The sequence below is a fragment of the Mauremys reevesii genome, linkage group 11 (assembly GCF_016161935.1).
Source record: "Mauremys reevesii isolate NIE-2019 linkage group 11, ASM1616193v1, whole genome shotgun sequence".
Lineage (NCBI taxonomy): Eukaryota > Metazoa > Chordata > Testudines > Geoemydidae > Mauremys > Mauremys reevesii.
Genome location: NC_052633.1, coordinates 32,905,540 through 32,921,930, shown reverse-complemented (window position 1 = coordinate 32,921,930; position 16,391 = coordinate 32,905,540).

Genomic DNA, 16,391 nt, shown 5'->3' with positions numbered 1-16,391 from the left:
CATCCCTGCCTGTCCTGGCTAATAGCCATTGGTGGACCTATCCTCCATGAATTTATCTAGTTCTTTTTTGAACCCTGTTATAGTCTTGGCAAGGAGTTCCACAGGTTGACTATTTGTTGTATGAAAAAAGACTTCCTTTTGTTTGTTTTAAACCTGCTGCCTATTAATTTCACTTGGTGGCCCCTAGTTCTCGTGTTATGAGAAGGAGTAAATAACACTTCCTTATTTACTTTGTCCATACCAGTCATGATTTTATAGACCTCAATCATATCTCCTCTTAGCCATCTCTTTTCCAAGCTGAAAAGTCCCAGTCTTATTAATCTTTCCTCATACGGCAGCCGTTCCATACCCCTAATAATTTTTGCTGCCCTTTTCTGAACCTTTTCCAATTCCAATATATTTTTGAGATGGGGTGATCACATCTGCATGCAGTATTCAAGATGTGGGTGTACCATGGATTTATATAGAGGCAGTATGATATTTTCTGTCTTATTGTCTATCCCTTTCTTAATGATTCCCAACATTCTGTTCGCTTTTTTGACTGCCGCTGCACATTGAATGGATGTTTTCAGAGAACTATCCACAATAGTACAATGGAACTATCCACAATAGTAACCATACTTTCCCGCTATCTACTTTTTCCTCTTGGATGTGGATCACAGCGGAATTATCTGTGCTTTTCTCCTCTCTAGTTTGGATTCCTGCAGCATGGTTTACATTGTGCTATATCTCAAAACTCCCTTGGAAATTTCAGTTAGCGCAAAATGCAGCTGCCTACATATGTGAGAAACAGAGCTAAGTAAAGCATCTCACATCTGTTCTGAAGTCTGCACTGGCATCCAGTTTGTTTCTGGAAGCAATACAAGGTGTTGCTATTGATCTACTGTATAAAGCACTATACGGCTTAGATCCTAACTATGTTAGTGATTGTGTCCTGTCCCCAGTAGCTGAGGTGCTTGAACAGCCCCTAGATTTAAATGTCTTAGAGATAGGGGGTAGCTCACTCAGAGAACTCCCTGCAACTTGCCTAGGTTAGTAGCTAAATTACAGCTGATTCCTGAATGGGAGTATTGGAGGACAACAGGCTCCTTTGCCTCCAAGTAGTGCTGGTCATAATATGGCCATGGAATTTAAAGATGGAAAAAGACCTATTAGATCATCCAGCTCAGGACTTGTGCAGCTGGATCTTTGAACATCTTTACTTTCATCAATTATTGCCAAACTTAAAAGTATTTTCTCTTCTATTTCTATAAGAGCTTTCTAAAATAAAATAGAAAGCACAGTAAGCGTAGTTTTTTCATAAGAGCAATTCAAGTTTCCTGCAATGGGCCAACATAATGTCTCCTCTATCACGTTATACACAGGAATTTATGACAGTTTTAATATGCATTTTATACAATTAACAAGTTGTGTAAAATAAAAATATGCAAACGATTAACTCCATAGATATTGAGGCCTGTTATAGTCTATTGTATAAATTCACATATTGGTCATATTCTAAACAGTTATTTTACAGACCTCTCATGGTTTTAATGGGCGTTCTATGCAAAGAATATGAGGAGATGTGGATTTATATGACAGAGTATAACTAGATATCAAGTAGCTACTATGGTGTTTCGGATCCAATGTCAAAAATTACTTGGGCATGCTTTTCTTACTTGGATTCTTGGCCCTACAATTATAACAATTCTGCCAGTGTCATTAGAGTGTGTTTTTTTAGAACTATTCAGGCACTTCTTGGTTCATGGACAATTGACTCGAGGGAGTGTCTGTTCCTTCAGAGGCATTGCAGTCCATCATGTTCTGTGCTCCTGCCATGCGTGCACACAAAGTCCACATACTAAAACACCTTATGAAATATTTATCCCCCAAAAGGAAATGTGCATTTCTAGTAGCCACTTCTCTAAACAAAAATAAGTTAGTCATTTGCCCCCAAAGTACCCCAAAGCACTAGCATGCACATAGATTAATGACTTCAAATTTTCATTTTAAAAAAGAACATTATTTATAATTTAGAGTGTCTGAATCAACTAGCTTAAATTTTTATGCATTCCTACCACTTTAAAAGTGTCAAGCCACCAGCTGAAAATTGGAATTTATAATTGGGAGCAGTGACACAATCTCCCCTATAGCAGCACTATTGTAATACTGTCACATGAAGAATCCAATAATTTCATTTGGCAACAAAGTCTTTGCACCAGCCACTCTTGAAGTGCAATTAATTCAATAATGAAAAATACACAGCAATATTTTTGCATTTATTTATAGTCTTTCTTTTTAATTCCAAAACAAATTTCAGTGTAGCATACATAATCCTGTCTGGTTTTAGGGGTTTTCATTAAACTATAAGTGAATTGCCCTTCTGGCTGAAAATCTGTTTTCTTTTGCATTCACCTCCCTCCTACATACTATATTCCATCTTAAATTCCACATGGATTCTATAGATTTTATTTAAGCAGAGACAACTTGCACAAACACATCTGCCCTAGAGAAGTCTGCCTCTTTTAACATGCAAGCCACCACTAATGCTCCTTCTTCATTTAGGTTTTCAATTTGGATGAATTCCAAATTACCATTTATTCCAATAGAAACACTACTAATTACACAAAGCATCTTAATAAAGAGTGGAAACAAGATTAAAAACATCCTCCCTTCTGGTGTTCTAGTATGTGGCAGTTCTAAAATAACAAAAAGGTACTTTACTTTCACAATATTATTTAAACCTCTTGAACCATCTATTATTTGGTGCTTTAGTCTTAGTAAAATATAACTAGTTAAATTGGACATGAAATACAATTGCTTTGTATACAAAGAACAGAGGGGGCTTGTTTTATTCATTTATTTCCCCCATCTTTTGTTACAAATAAAAGATGTTAAGTTCTTTAAATTAATTTGTTTATGTATGGTAGCAGCCACAATATGCTGTGTTCTTTTCAAACCTAAAAAAAGATGGTCCTAGTTCTAGGACGCTCACAATCTCTGGACAGACAGACCAATAGACAGTGTTTAGGAGAAAGGGAACAACAATAGGCAATTTATATACATGTGAACTTGATTTGCTGCAATCAGACGACCATAATGTTAGGCTCTTTAATAGTGACTTAAATGTGGACAGGTTAGAGGGGCTTGGAAATGAGGTCATGGAGTTCATGTCTGTGACCAAGACCGGGAACACCAGCAGATCAGAATGGATGGAGACAATGCAACGCTCAACAAAGGAGAGGAGGAGACGTAGGGAGGGTCAGAGTTATGTAAAGCTTTGAAGGTGGTGATGAGAACCTTAAATTTGATGTGACTGTGGAAGGGAAGACGGTGCATGGATTCTAAGAGGGGAATGACATGATCCTATCAGCAGGCAAGGTTGGTGATGAGTTCAATGGCTGCATTTCGTATGGACTGATGGGGAAAATGTGAAAGCCAGAGAGGGGGACATTGCAGGAGTCAAGGTGAGATATTATGTGGGTCTGATGAATGAGAGACTGGATGATGATGGTGAAAGGAAAAGGATTCTTCTTCTCTGCTGCTGTGGTAGTGTGTAGGCTCCTCCCATGTCAATAACACAGCCAATGACTGTATGCTGATTGGTCAATAATACTTTCCTCTGATGCTACAAAAAGTTAGAACACACATCAGAATGACTAAAAGGTCAATAATGTTTTTTCTTTGCGCTTCTCACTTCATCTCATGTTCAACATATTAATTTTCAAAAAGGAACACATGAGAAATCTCTGGCTGTAATGAGGAAGATCTCCAGGTATTTCCGATGGAGCTATTTAGACTGCATAAGGCAATATATATGTATTGTACTAACACCAAAATTTGACATTCTTCCTAGCAAATATTGACCTCCTGGGGACACACATCTGCTAGTTAGCCACACAAGAGCTCAGTAGAACATATCCTCAAAAAAAGATACATTAGAACTGCTAAATGTACAGAGAATGGCAACAAAATTATTAGTGGCATGGAACAGCTTCCATCTGATGGGAGCTTAAAAAGACTGGGTCTGTTCAGCTTAGAAAAGAGATGGCTAAGAGGGGATATGAGAGAGGTCTATAAGATCATGAATGGTGTGGAGAAAGTGAATAAGGAAGTTTTATTTACCCCTTCACATAACACAAGAACCAGGGGTCACCCAATGAAATGAATAAGCAGCAGGTTCAAAACTAACATAAGGAAGTACTTCTTCACAGACTGCATAGCCAACTCATTGGCAGGGGATGTTATGAAGGCTAAAAGTATAACTGGACTAAAAAAAATAGATAAGTGCACAGAAGATAAGTCCACCAATGGCTATTAGCTAAGATGGTCAGGGACACAACCCAATGCTCTCGGTGTCCCTAAACCTCTGACTGCCAGAACCTGGGACTGGAAAACAGGGGATGGATCACTCAGTTGCCATTCTGTTCATTTCCCCTGAAGCACCTGGCATTGCCACTGTCAGACGACAGGATACTGGGCTAGAAGGACCATTGATCTGACCCAGTATGGCCATTCTTAGATTCTTATGATCAGAGCAATGCTAGAACTCCCACTTCTCTCTTTCATATTAATGAATTTGTTGATTAATACTGTGACTGGGGTCCCAAGGGAGCCAACTGAGGTCACTCAATTAGGGTGAACTGCAAATAATGGGGAGGCAATCCCCAAAACTGGTGGATATTCCAATACTTGGATTTACCAAGCCAGCACAAAACAGCGTCTATAATACCTCACTGATTACCCAGAAGCCAACAACAAGTTCCCTTAAAGCAACCCAGCCTCAGGCCTCCACTCAGGCACCCAAGTCAAATATGATGAAGATTACTGAAAACCTTATTCATCATATAAAAAGTTCTATCAATCCCAAAGGATCGGATGCATTACCTCCCAGGTTAATTAATCTTTCAGATCTTCCCTAAACACATGCCTACAGACAATTCTTATTAGCTAAATTAAAATTTATTTAAAAAGAAAAGAGATAGAGTATTAGTTAAAAGATCACTACACATACAGACATGAGTAAAATTCTTGAGGTTCAGATTCATAGTAGAGATGGTGAGCTTTGTAGTTGTGAAGTGTTCTTTCGGAGTTAGTCCATAGGTTATAATCCAATGTTTATATTCAGGGTGGTCCAGTCAGGATTGGCATCTCAGCCTTGTAGCTTAAGCTTCCCCTGCATGAAGCCTCAAGCAGATCTGAGATAAAAAGGATTAGGACACAAGGGTCTTTTATAGAGTTTTCTAGCAGCCACTTTACCATAATGTCCTGGGTGAATAATAGGTTTTTGATGTAGCTTACTGTTTCCTAAACCTCACTGGTAATTAACTACATGAATTAACATAAAATAAGTTATCCATTAATCAGTTTATCACAAACTTTAAAGAAATATATAGACAATGACATTATTGTACTTAAGATTCATCTAAATGTTAGTTATTATTCCCTTTTGATCTCCGAATCAATAGCTATAGTGACAGACAGGAACTATCTATTTACATGGCTAACATTGATGAGTATACACATATAATTAGTATCACTTCTAACTGCTAACAACATAGGTTTGCATATCAAAGTTCTAGCCTATCTACCATGGAATGGCCCTAATTACCATTCACACACTTTCCTAACATGACTTTAAAGGTTGACTCTAGGTCAACTAGCCTGCAAGCTGCTTAACCCTTTCTGGCCATGTGTCACACTATTCTTGGGTTCTTATGATCAGAGCAAAGCTAGAACTCCCTCCTCTGTCTTTCATTTTAATTAATTAGTTGATTAATACATCCAAAATTCCACACTTTTTTGCAGATATTCAGGCAGAAGACATGTACTCTCTTAGGGAAATATACCTATGTCCCTCTCTCAGCAAAAGCAGAAGGGATCAGAAGCCAATAGAACTGGATTGTTTGTGTAGGAGACAGGAACCATTCCTTTCCCCTACCTTATTTTACATAAACCCCACTTCTTCGCATTTAGAGCTCTGCCAGCCAAGAGAAGACATCTAGGAGAGAAGTCACTTAGAAGGCCAATTCATAGCAGTTGACACTGTTCTTAGTAATTTTAACTCCTGCTCTATCTTTGTTATGCTACAGGAGATGGTAAAGTTTGAAAAGGCACTGGTGTGATGGAGGGAACTATGGAGCTGTAGAGTAAAGGTTGTGGCAGGCAGCACCAAAAAGGGCAAGCGCAACACAGGACCACAACCTCCACTCCGGTCAGGAGACTGATTGCAGCTGCGCAGGTTCCTCTGCTGAGCTGCCATTTTGGCTGACTATTCCTTTGGATCCCTGTTATCTACAGGGTTTGAAGACCATGCCCCCTACCTCCTTTACAGCCTCCTTGAGGGGCATAGACAGAGGAAATGCCATGAGATAAACCTGACAGTCTCCTAGGCACTTGTCCCCTCCCATGGTTTTACCACAGGAGAGGGGATATGGCCCCTAATAACACTGTATGCCTTGTAAACTGTGGGGCCAGTGTAATATTAGTGTAGTCTACTCCCTTCCATTGTCTGAATACTCAGCACTAACACACTATTCTCACTGGATCTATTTTTATGAGAGCCAATCAGGGAACATCACAAGTGTTCTAAACATCTGCAGCACACTACAAGTTTAACAATGCCAGCACCATATGCTCTTACATTTTATATAATGTGTGAAGTATGCCTCACTAAAACTCAAGAGAAAAGTTGATTAATAGTGTTTAGACATGAAATAATGTATGCATATTTATTTTAATGAGTATCTTATTTTCAACATCTAACTTTGTTTTTGTAACAATGTTCTAAATAAGAAATTTCTAGTTACAGTATAGAGAATGTGGAAAAAATAATATAGCAATTGTAAAAAAATGTTGACTATTAAGCAATGAGCGATTTCTTGCTATTGTTAAAGAGAACGCTTTCTACAGAGACAGAACAGGGACGGTTTTTCCTGAAATATTTTCCCCACTGTATTGCATTAAAGGAAAAGCAGCTATCAATGGAATAGGTTATAATAAGATGCAGCACAGTCAATAAGGTGGAAAGTTTTCATGCTTGTATATGCTTGATGAGGACTGTGCAAGCTGATAATCTATCATCTCCATTCAGAATCTAATACAATTAACAGAGAATAAGCACAGGTTTTCTGTGGACTTTTCATATACCAGCATAACATAATCCAAAATAGAAACTTTGTTTTCTACAGTAAGAATGAAGAATATAGAAGTTCACAATATAGCATTTGCTGTAATATTAACCTTTCTTTTCTTTTCCGGGTAGCTGAAAAGACTTGCCATCATTAAAATCACATATTCCTATTGCATTATTGAGTCAGAATTTCCTTAAGCAAAGTATAATATCAGGAAAGGATTTGCCACACAAAACACTGGTTTTAAATAGGAAGATCTAGTGGTGCACTATTGGTCAAATTTCATCCCTTCAGTATAGTGTAGTTTACTTTGTATCTTGTAAGTTCTTCCTGTGAGTTCTGTAGCATTTGCAAGTTTACAAGGATCTGGCCGGCTGCCTCACCGCCAGGAGATTTTGCAAACAAATATAAAGTACTCTCAGTAATGCAGGTTAACGAATCTAAGGAGCTAATAGAATATGTTAAAATAATTTAATTTTTGATCTGTCATTTTAAATTGTTTTGCTCCCAGTAATAAAGGGAAGTTGGGTGAATGTGTCTGTTGCAATGAAGCAATAGTTCTGTGTCAGCAGTAAGGAACAGAGACAGAATTCTAAGTTTCTCAGCATGAGAGTGGGGTATAATTCACATTTATAATGCTATCAACAAATGTCTTGTCAGCTTTCTACAAATCTCTCCCTGCCCTCACTGAGTGGCTTTCCTTTCCATTCAAAACCTTTCAGTTTGTGCTTAGTACATGCCTGCTCCAAAACCCACTGAAGTGAATGGGGATTTCTCAGTGAGCATTGGACCAGACTCTATGTGTGTAAATCTCTGCAGAGCCAGCCTTTGAGGCCCAAAGCAGCCCTCAGCCACACACACCATCAAAATCCACCTCTCTGATGTGGGGGAACCTAGAAATATCAAGATTAAACTCAGGTTTTCTTTTGAAATGAAAGCTAAGTGTTCAGCCCTTTTCCTTCACAGACAGCCTTGAAAAATCTAAGCTAAGTGCTATGCTTGAAAGCTACTCACTGATTTTGTCTAACATAGTTGGGAATTCATTTTTTCCTCTGTAGTTACCAAACAGAGTTTTGCAGTCCATGAAACCCACAGCAACATGCTCTTCACTTCCTTGGGAGCTCATATGCCAGTTTGTAGCTTGTGTTGGGGGTGGAGTGGGGAAAAGACCACTCAGACTACTGTTAATTGCACTAAGCCACCACAACCCATTGACTAACTTTAGCTGAGTAGGTTTCTCTATAACATTTTGGCTACGATGGGTAGTTTGAGTGGGGATCAGTTCAATAGCATGAGGCAGCCTGGACTAGTGAACTAAGTAAGGGACCCCTCTGTTTTAATTGCTGCTCTGACACTAACTCCCTCCATGGCTTTAGCCAACTCACTTAACTTTTGTCTTTATTTCCTCTCCTGAAAAATAGGAATAATAATGCTTATCACCACCACAAGGGAGGGGGGGTAACTGATTAATGTTTATACTAAAATTCATCAACACATTCTCCTTTGGCTGGAAACCAAGAGATACCCAGGACCTCCATTTATCTGAGCTATCCCTAGCAAAACAATTTAAACTATAGGGAGTTGGACTCCCCCTCTCCTGGCTGATGAGGACATGTTTATACCCACAGAGGAGTTTGGTTTTTTTAACTATAGCAGGTCAGATCAGCTCACTAATCCTTGCAAGAATTCGCAGGCCAGCCCCAATAGTGGACAGGAATCAGTTATGTCTGGGAAAGGTAGTGAACAATTATGTCACAGGTCTAGCCCACCTAAAAATGCCAAGACATAGCAAAGCAGGCCACCAGCTCCTACAATGAAAATCTCACTATACAAATTTTCCCTTCCTGAGGCTTCATTCTGAAAGTGATAGCAAAAGCAGTTCCCTAACCAGAAAGCAACATTAATTCATAAACTCCAACTCCTCATTCACTTCTATAGCTCTCAGGGAGCTGCTTTTATAGAGTTCCCTGGCTTTCCTCTGAGTATCTGATTGGACCTTTGGTTTCCAGCCATACTTAATTACTCTACCCTATGCACCTGCAGGAGATATATACCGGTAGTTAATTCTCTGTCTGCTGGTATCTAGCTGGGATATCTGCATTGCCATTCACTCTTTTAAACTGTTTTATGGTGCTGCATGTCATGGACACGCTATGAAATGTATGTATAGTCAGAACAATGGGCTGTTACTTTTGCTATTATTGTCCTACAGAACTAAATGGTTCTCATTCATTTATTTGGTTAACATCCTGGAACTACCTCTCTTACAAATTACTAGCTAGAATGGGACTAACCCTAGCACAGATATGCAAGGGGAGGGTAGGATGCAAGGAACCATGCAGGGGCTTTCACAGTCAAAATGTTTACATTCACCTGAGTACAGGGGCTGCTCCTGTTAGCACTCCTGAGTGCTAGATATCCCAAAGGGGTCAAAGAGGGGTAGAGATGAGAGGGAGGGAGTGAAGGCCCAGCCCCCCTCTGAAGCAAACACACACTCTTCTCTGTGTTCGCCTGAAAAATACAGGCAGCACAATACTTCCCTGTGTTTTCACTCTGGTGGTTCTGTCCAACCCCCACTGCAGGGCTGTGATTACAAGTTACAAAAGAGATCTTTGGAGCCCAGTTCTGCAAAACTTCCACTGTAGGTTTGCATGACTAAGCACTTCAGGATCAAGCCCCATATTCAGATAATCAGTTTTTTGCTGGAGGTTTTTCACACTAGTGGCTAGCAGGGAAACATCAGCTCTCTGCAGGTTATTCAAGACCATAGCATTTAAAACTCTGTGACATTACACTGTTACTTTTATATACTGAAAGTGGGAGAAGATACATTTATGAAATAAGGGTAAAGATTAACATCACACCTCTGGGGTCTGGAAGTCCTGCAGGCCTTCATTCTTCTCTCTAATTACTTCCAACAATATAGCATTTGGCTACTCCCCTTTCATTGCTTTACTTGGACAGCCTTTAGGAAATGGAAACTTCTGCAAGTGCTTCTGGACTTATCCAGCATTTGAAGCATGTAAATAAAAACTGAACAATAGATGACTAGAGCCAATACATTCTTTTCCTACAGCATTTGCAGGGCTATTAATTATTCTACGTGATTTAACGATGGTTTATATGATCTAACTCTATGTTTATTCATCCTTCTTTTCTCAGAAATTTGTTTCTTTTAAAATATTCATTTTCCCATATATAGAAATAAGAAACATTTTAAATCATTAGCCAAAACCAGAGGTCTCTACTCAGTTTTTTCTCAGTTCTGGAGTAATGGAAGCTTGACTGAGAAATTTGACTTAATGTTAAAAAAAAACAAAACCCTTGTGCTCAATAATTTCATAATGAATAAGCCTGTACAGGATAATGACAATTGCATTTTTCACATTAGATTTCTTAGGGATTGAGGGCTAAATTCTGCCTCCCCTTCAGCAAAGCACTTAAGCACATGCTTAAATCTAGTCCAATTCAGCAAAACACTCACTTTATGCATTTGCTGTAAGACCTATTTGAAGTCAACGGGACAGAAGCACGTGTTTCTACTGAAGTATATGCTAAGTGATTTGCTAAATAAGAATGGGATTACTCAATTTAAAATTAAGCATTTGCTTAGATTTTTTTTCTAAGCAATGCCCAAGCTGTAATGCATCTGGAGTAACTCCCTTGACTTAATTTGATACACCAGTGTAAACCTGAATTTTTTTTGCTCTGACTGTACACTGCATTTACCTTCATGGTACATTACAAGTTCACTTCATGGTGGCAGGTTAGATGGAGACAATTTATATCACAGGCTGAATCACAGAATATTAGGGTTGGAAGAGACCTCAGGAGGTCATCTAGTCCAATCCCCTGGTCAAAGCAGGAACACCACCAACTAAATCACCCCAGCCAGGGCTTTGTCAAGCTGGGCCTTAAAACCTCTAAGGAAGGAGATTCCACCACCTCCCTAGGTAACCCATTCCAGTGCTTCACCACCCTCCTAGTGAAATAGTTTCCTAATATCCAACCGAGACCTCCCCCACTGCAACTTGAGACCATTGCTCCTTGTTCTGTCATCTGCCACCACTGAGAACAGCCGAACTCCATCCTCTTTGGAACCCCCCTTCAGGTAGTTGAAGGCTGCTATCAAATCCCCCCTCCCCCTCGCTCTTCTCTTCTGCAGACTAAACAAGCCCAGTTCCCTCAGCCTCAACTTGTAAGTCATGTGCCCCAACCCCCTAATCATTTTTGTTGCCCTCTGCTGGACTCTCTCCAATCTGTCCACATCCCTTTTTAGTCAGGGGACCAAAACTGGATGCAATATTCCAGGTGTGGCCTGACCAGTGCTGAGTAGAGGGGAATAATCACTTCCCTGGATCTGCTGGCAATGCTCCTACTAATGCAGCCCAATATGTTGTTGGCTTTCTTGGGCACATTGCTGACTCATATCCAACTTCGCGTCCACTGTAATCCCCTGGTCATTTTCTGAAGATCCAAGGATGATTGATTTACAGATATAAGAGTTTGCATACCCAGAGTTGATGTGGTACGCCATCTGTGTGTTGTTTATCAACACAAACAGCATACATGTCATTGTATTGATAACCTCTGTGCTGTCAGTCAGATTTCAAATAAGATGGAGAAAGAATATTTGTCGTTAACAGCATAATAATAATGAATAACTTCAATTTATATAGCACTTTTAACACTGAAGGATTGCAAATCAAAATATTTTCATTAACATATTATACTGTCTTAAGACAGTTCTCTTATGCTGGGCAGATACTCCCAATTCTGACAATTTCAATACCCTCACATCCGCTGTTATCTCCCAAGTGACAAGTAAGGGTGCCTCAAAATCCCCTGGAGATCATCTCCAACCTGCCCTCAGAACTACTGGTGGACAATAACTCTAAATACTATAATCTGTCTCCTTATCATGATATTTTGAAGAGGAAAAGATCCTGAATGTCATTACTGCCCTTAGGTATCAGAGGGTAGCCGTGTTAGTCTGGTTCTGTAAAAGCAGCAAAGAATCCTGTGGCATCTTATAGACTAACAGACGTTTTGCAGCATGAGCTTTCGTGGGTGAATACCCACTTCTTCGGATGCAAGTAGTGGAAATTTCCACTACTTGCATCCAAAGAAGTGGGTATTCACCCACGGAAGCTCATGCTGCAAAACGTCTGTTAGTCTATAAGGTGCCACAGGATTCTTTGCTGCTATTACTGCCCTTGGACACATTGAATGAAGGATCCATGGAGTCAGACTAAAAGGACATCTGAAAAATGAACACTCTGCTAACACTGCCATGGAACTAGGCATCAGGAACTATCAGCCAGTATGCTTAAGCTGACTGCAGACAACAGCTTGGTGTAATTCCAATGAGCTTCTAGTTCCTGGCAATGCGCTCACAATGGGGAAGGCCATCAAAATCATTTAAAATGTTTAAATATAAATAGACTGCAGTGGAAACAGCGGGACAGGCCTGTGGGAGATGTCAGGCCTGTGTGCACTTTGAGTGGAGACAAGCAACCAACAGCATCCCAAGGATTTTTGGAACACCATTTTATGGCCTGGCTCCCTGAGAGACTCACAGGAGCTGTGAGTAGTGCAGCTGGCAATTAATGGTACAAATATTAAAAAAGGACAGCAACAAAATGGCATGATCAGTCCTCAGGAGTGATCCTTTTATGATCTGTCAGCTTTAGGCTTAGCATATTTGTTTTCTCCCTGCCACCATATGCGGATGTAATGTAAAACAACAGGCATTTGTTTTCCTGAGTTCCCTGCTATCATCTCCTGTATGTAAGGGCTAAATCCTGTTCTCTGCTGACCTGGTGTACAAGTGGAGCCTCTTCCCCTCTTTACTTTCCCCCTTCGCCCCCATGAGGTGTATCTTGATAATTAGGGGACATGTCTAGCCCTCCCAAATGACTAGTGCCTACGGTGCATTTGGCAGCAAGAGCTAGCCAGAAGCAAAGACGGATGTACTACACTCCTGTTCAGAAGGGCTGGAAAATGTGTTCGCCATCATATTGCCCCTGACTTGCAATGAGGAAACCTGCTCTGGTTGACAAGATTTTAGTGGATCAAGATGTACCAGCTAAGGTAGAATTTGCTACTTTGGGCCAACTTGAGCCCTCATCTGTAGACAGCTGCACCGCAGCAGGGAGAAGTGAGCTGAGCTCCAGCTGGAGTTACTCCTCCCTCCCAAGCACCCCTGAACCCATAACTGCCATGGGCAGAGCCCCCTATGCATAGGCACCAAATCTGTGGGTGCTCTGGGCATGGAGCACTCATGGAAAGAAAATAGTGGGTACTCAGCTCCACTCTCTCCCACACCCCCAGCTCTTTCCACCCGCCAGTGGGCCCCCCAATCAGCTCCTCCCTCTCCCTTCCAGTGCTTCCCACCCACCGCAAATCAGCTGTTCAGCAGTGTGCAGGAGGCACTGGGGGTGGGGCAGGGGCAGGAAGAGGTGGGACGGCGGCTTGGAGGAAGGGGTAGAGTGGGGGCAGGGCCTGGGGCAGAGTGGGGGTCCCCTGAGGAAATCACAAAGTCAGCACTTTTGCCCCTATGGAAGCACCAGGGCCCATACACTCCCCTCCAGTCGTGCCAGCTCTGAGCAGAAAAACTGCTGATTGGCTGTTCACGCTAACTGCCTCCTATCCCTCCCTGACCGTCTCTCAATTCAGCCTCATTCTACTTGCCCCCTTGCTCCCATTATACTCCTCTCTCTATTGCTTTGTCTCTCTGTTTAGCTAATTCCCTCCCAACAAAAGCCCACTCCATTTTTTTAAATAAAAAAACCAACAAACACATTGTTGCATTAACTTGACATTTGCAAACGATTCCTGTTCACTCGGCTTGTCTGTTTTATCCCTGCTCCCCAATCCTTTGTCTGTCTTGTTGATTTAAATGGTAAGCTCTTCAGGGCAGGGACTGTCTCTTAATCTCTGTTTGTGTAGTACCCCGCACAACAGGGGTCTCAGGCTTGGTTGGGATCCCTTGACACTACCATCATACAAATAAATTATGATAATACAAATAAAGATCCTGGATTTCACTGCTTGCCTGCTCATGAATGGAAGCATAATTTGGGCCTGAGTGTAATTTTTTTGCACACTAAACACATTTACCAGTAAAATACAAGTTTATTCACATTTTCATGCTTGAAATTTCTGTTCTTTTTCTTCCTACTCATTTTTATTGAAAAAAATGTGTTTATTTCAAGAACTGACTTTGGAGAAATAATTTTCTGTAAATCTTTCATGTACCTTCCTGACAAGCCTTTATCCCAAGGCTTTACCCATCTTTAACTCTCGCATAACTTCTTTTCACATCTGGTAACTGCTTTATCGTGCATTTCACAGCACTTTGGTGAGTCCAGTATGATGTACACAACAAATATTGTCCATAGCAGCTCATCAGTGACAGACTAATAGATGTCAGAGTGACCTACAGAAACTCTTTGATTCTGAGGAAGGAGCCAAGAGTACAGGAGACATAGCTAGTCTAAATTTGAAGCTGTATCTAAATTATGCCATTGTGAATTTATCAGATTGCACTACAGTCTCATCATTGATTCACAGCCTTATTTTTCCCCACTAGCAGACCAGACCTCACCAGGCATAGTGTTGCCAAGCAACCCCGTCTTGTGTTGAAAATCAGGTGCCAGAAAAAGCTATCAGTTTACTTATTTATCACAATGGAGACCTTAACTTTGCCGAAAACCTCAGTCTCCATTTCCTTGTAGATGTAGCCATTCCTGAGCTGTGAATGGAATCACAAACTACAACCATCTGAAATTAAACTCTGAGGTGGTGGAAACCAAAGTCATTTATTTGGCAAGACTCCTTTCCTAGAAGTTTGATAGTATTACTTCACATGAAATCCAAAGGATGTTCTAATGTAACTGAAAATTGTTATCCATTGACTGACATTGGTCTTTTGGCTCTGGCTCATGTGCTGATTAGTGAAGTTGTAATAAGAGCCATCATTTCAGAGTCATGTACTCAATTTATGTCACGTACTGGCAATACTAAATAGGTGTTTGCATACATTTTTATTTATTTCCAGCTGTCTCAATAAGCCCCAGCTCTTACATGGTTTTCATAAATGTAAATTAAAGTCTAATACTGTTTTGGAAGGCACAGGTTAATCAAAAACCCAGTACTTCTAAACCAATATTCATATTTATCATTTGTATAATATATAATTCTATTTATTTCAACAATGTTTTTCCAGATACAATTTTTAATCTCATTCACTGGTTGTCCATTTTTAACCACCTCCCAACTCAGAGTATTCACAGGAGTGTTTTGTTTAAAAATGCACAAAGGTATCTTATTAAATAATGTCACAAACATGAAGCTCATTATTATGCAAATGCCATCCTTGGAACAGATTTGTTAATTGCAACTCATTTGCATAATTAATGAACTCTCAAATGAATAATGCCTTTGCAGATTTGTGCAGCATTGTTTTAAAATAAATTATAAAATACATGTCAAATGAAGAGTGCTTCTTAGGTTCCCATAGCATTGTTTGAAAATTAATTACCAAACGCTTGTCAAATTAAAATGAGTTGGTAGTTTTTACAGTGTTATTTTAAAATTAATCACAAAATAAAATGTCGCTGTATTAAAGTAAACAATTTGTTCTTTTCTCCAAAAAGAAATGTAGAAAAATATATTTACACTTCAGATATGTTATTTGGTATACTAATGCCTGCAATTTAGGCAGTTTGACATTGCATTACGATTTAACAAACTTGGTAGCTGTTAGTATGTTAATGTTTTAGTAAGCTGAGATTAGTTTAATTTTATTGAGTTGGATCTCTAATAATGTTAATGATTAATGTTGTGCATGTAAAAGCATTGTGTGGGCAAGGCCATGATATATTAGTAGCAAAAAAACCCGGACTCCTGTTGGCTGCCTTTTTTATACTAGCCTGTTTTTTTGGTTACTTATGTATATGGCTCACTAAAGTTCTGGGTTTGCTATGAATTCTGACTAAAACCAGCCTATCCCTGTCTTTGTACGAGGTATAACTCATCATCTATAATGATATAAAACTGTAAAACCCATAACATAACTTTGATGAAAGTCAGATTCTTCTTTCAGTTATTCCTGTGCAACCCAATTGAAATCAGATTGGTCCAAAATTTTTTAGATTTCTTATATGCTCTACAGCGTGGGTTCATTTAACTCTATGCTGTTTTAAAATTCAAATAAGATACAGGTTGTTCGACTTGGTGATGCAAAACTGCATTTTTATTTGGAGTATATTCTGA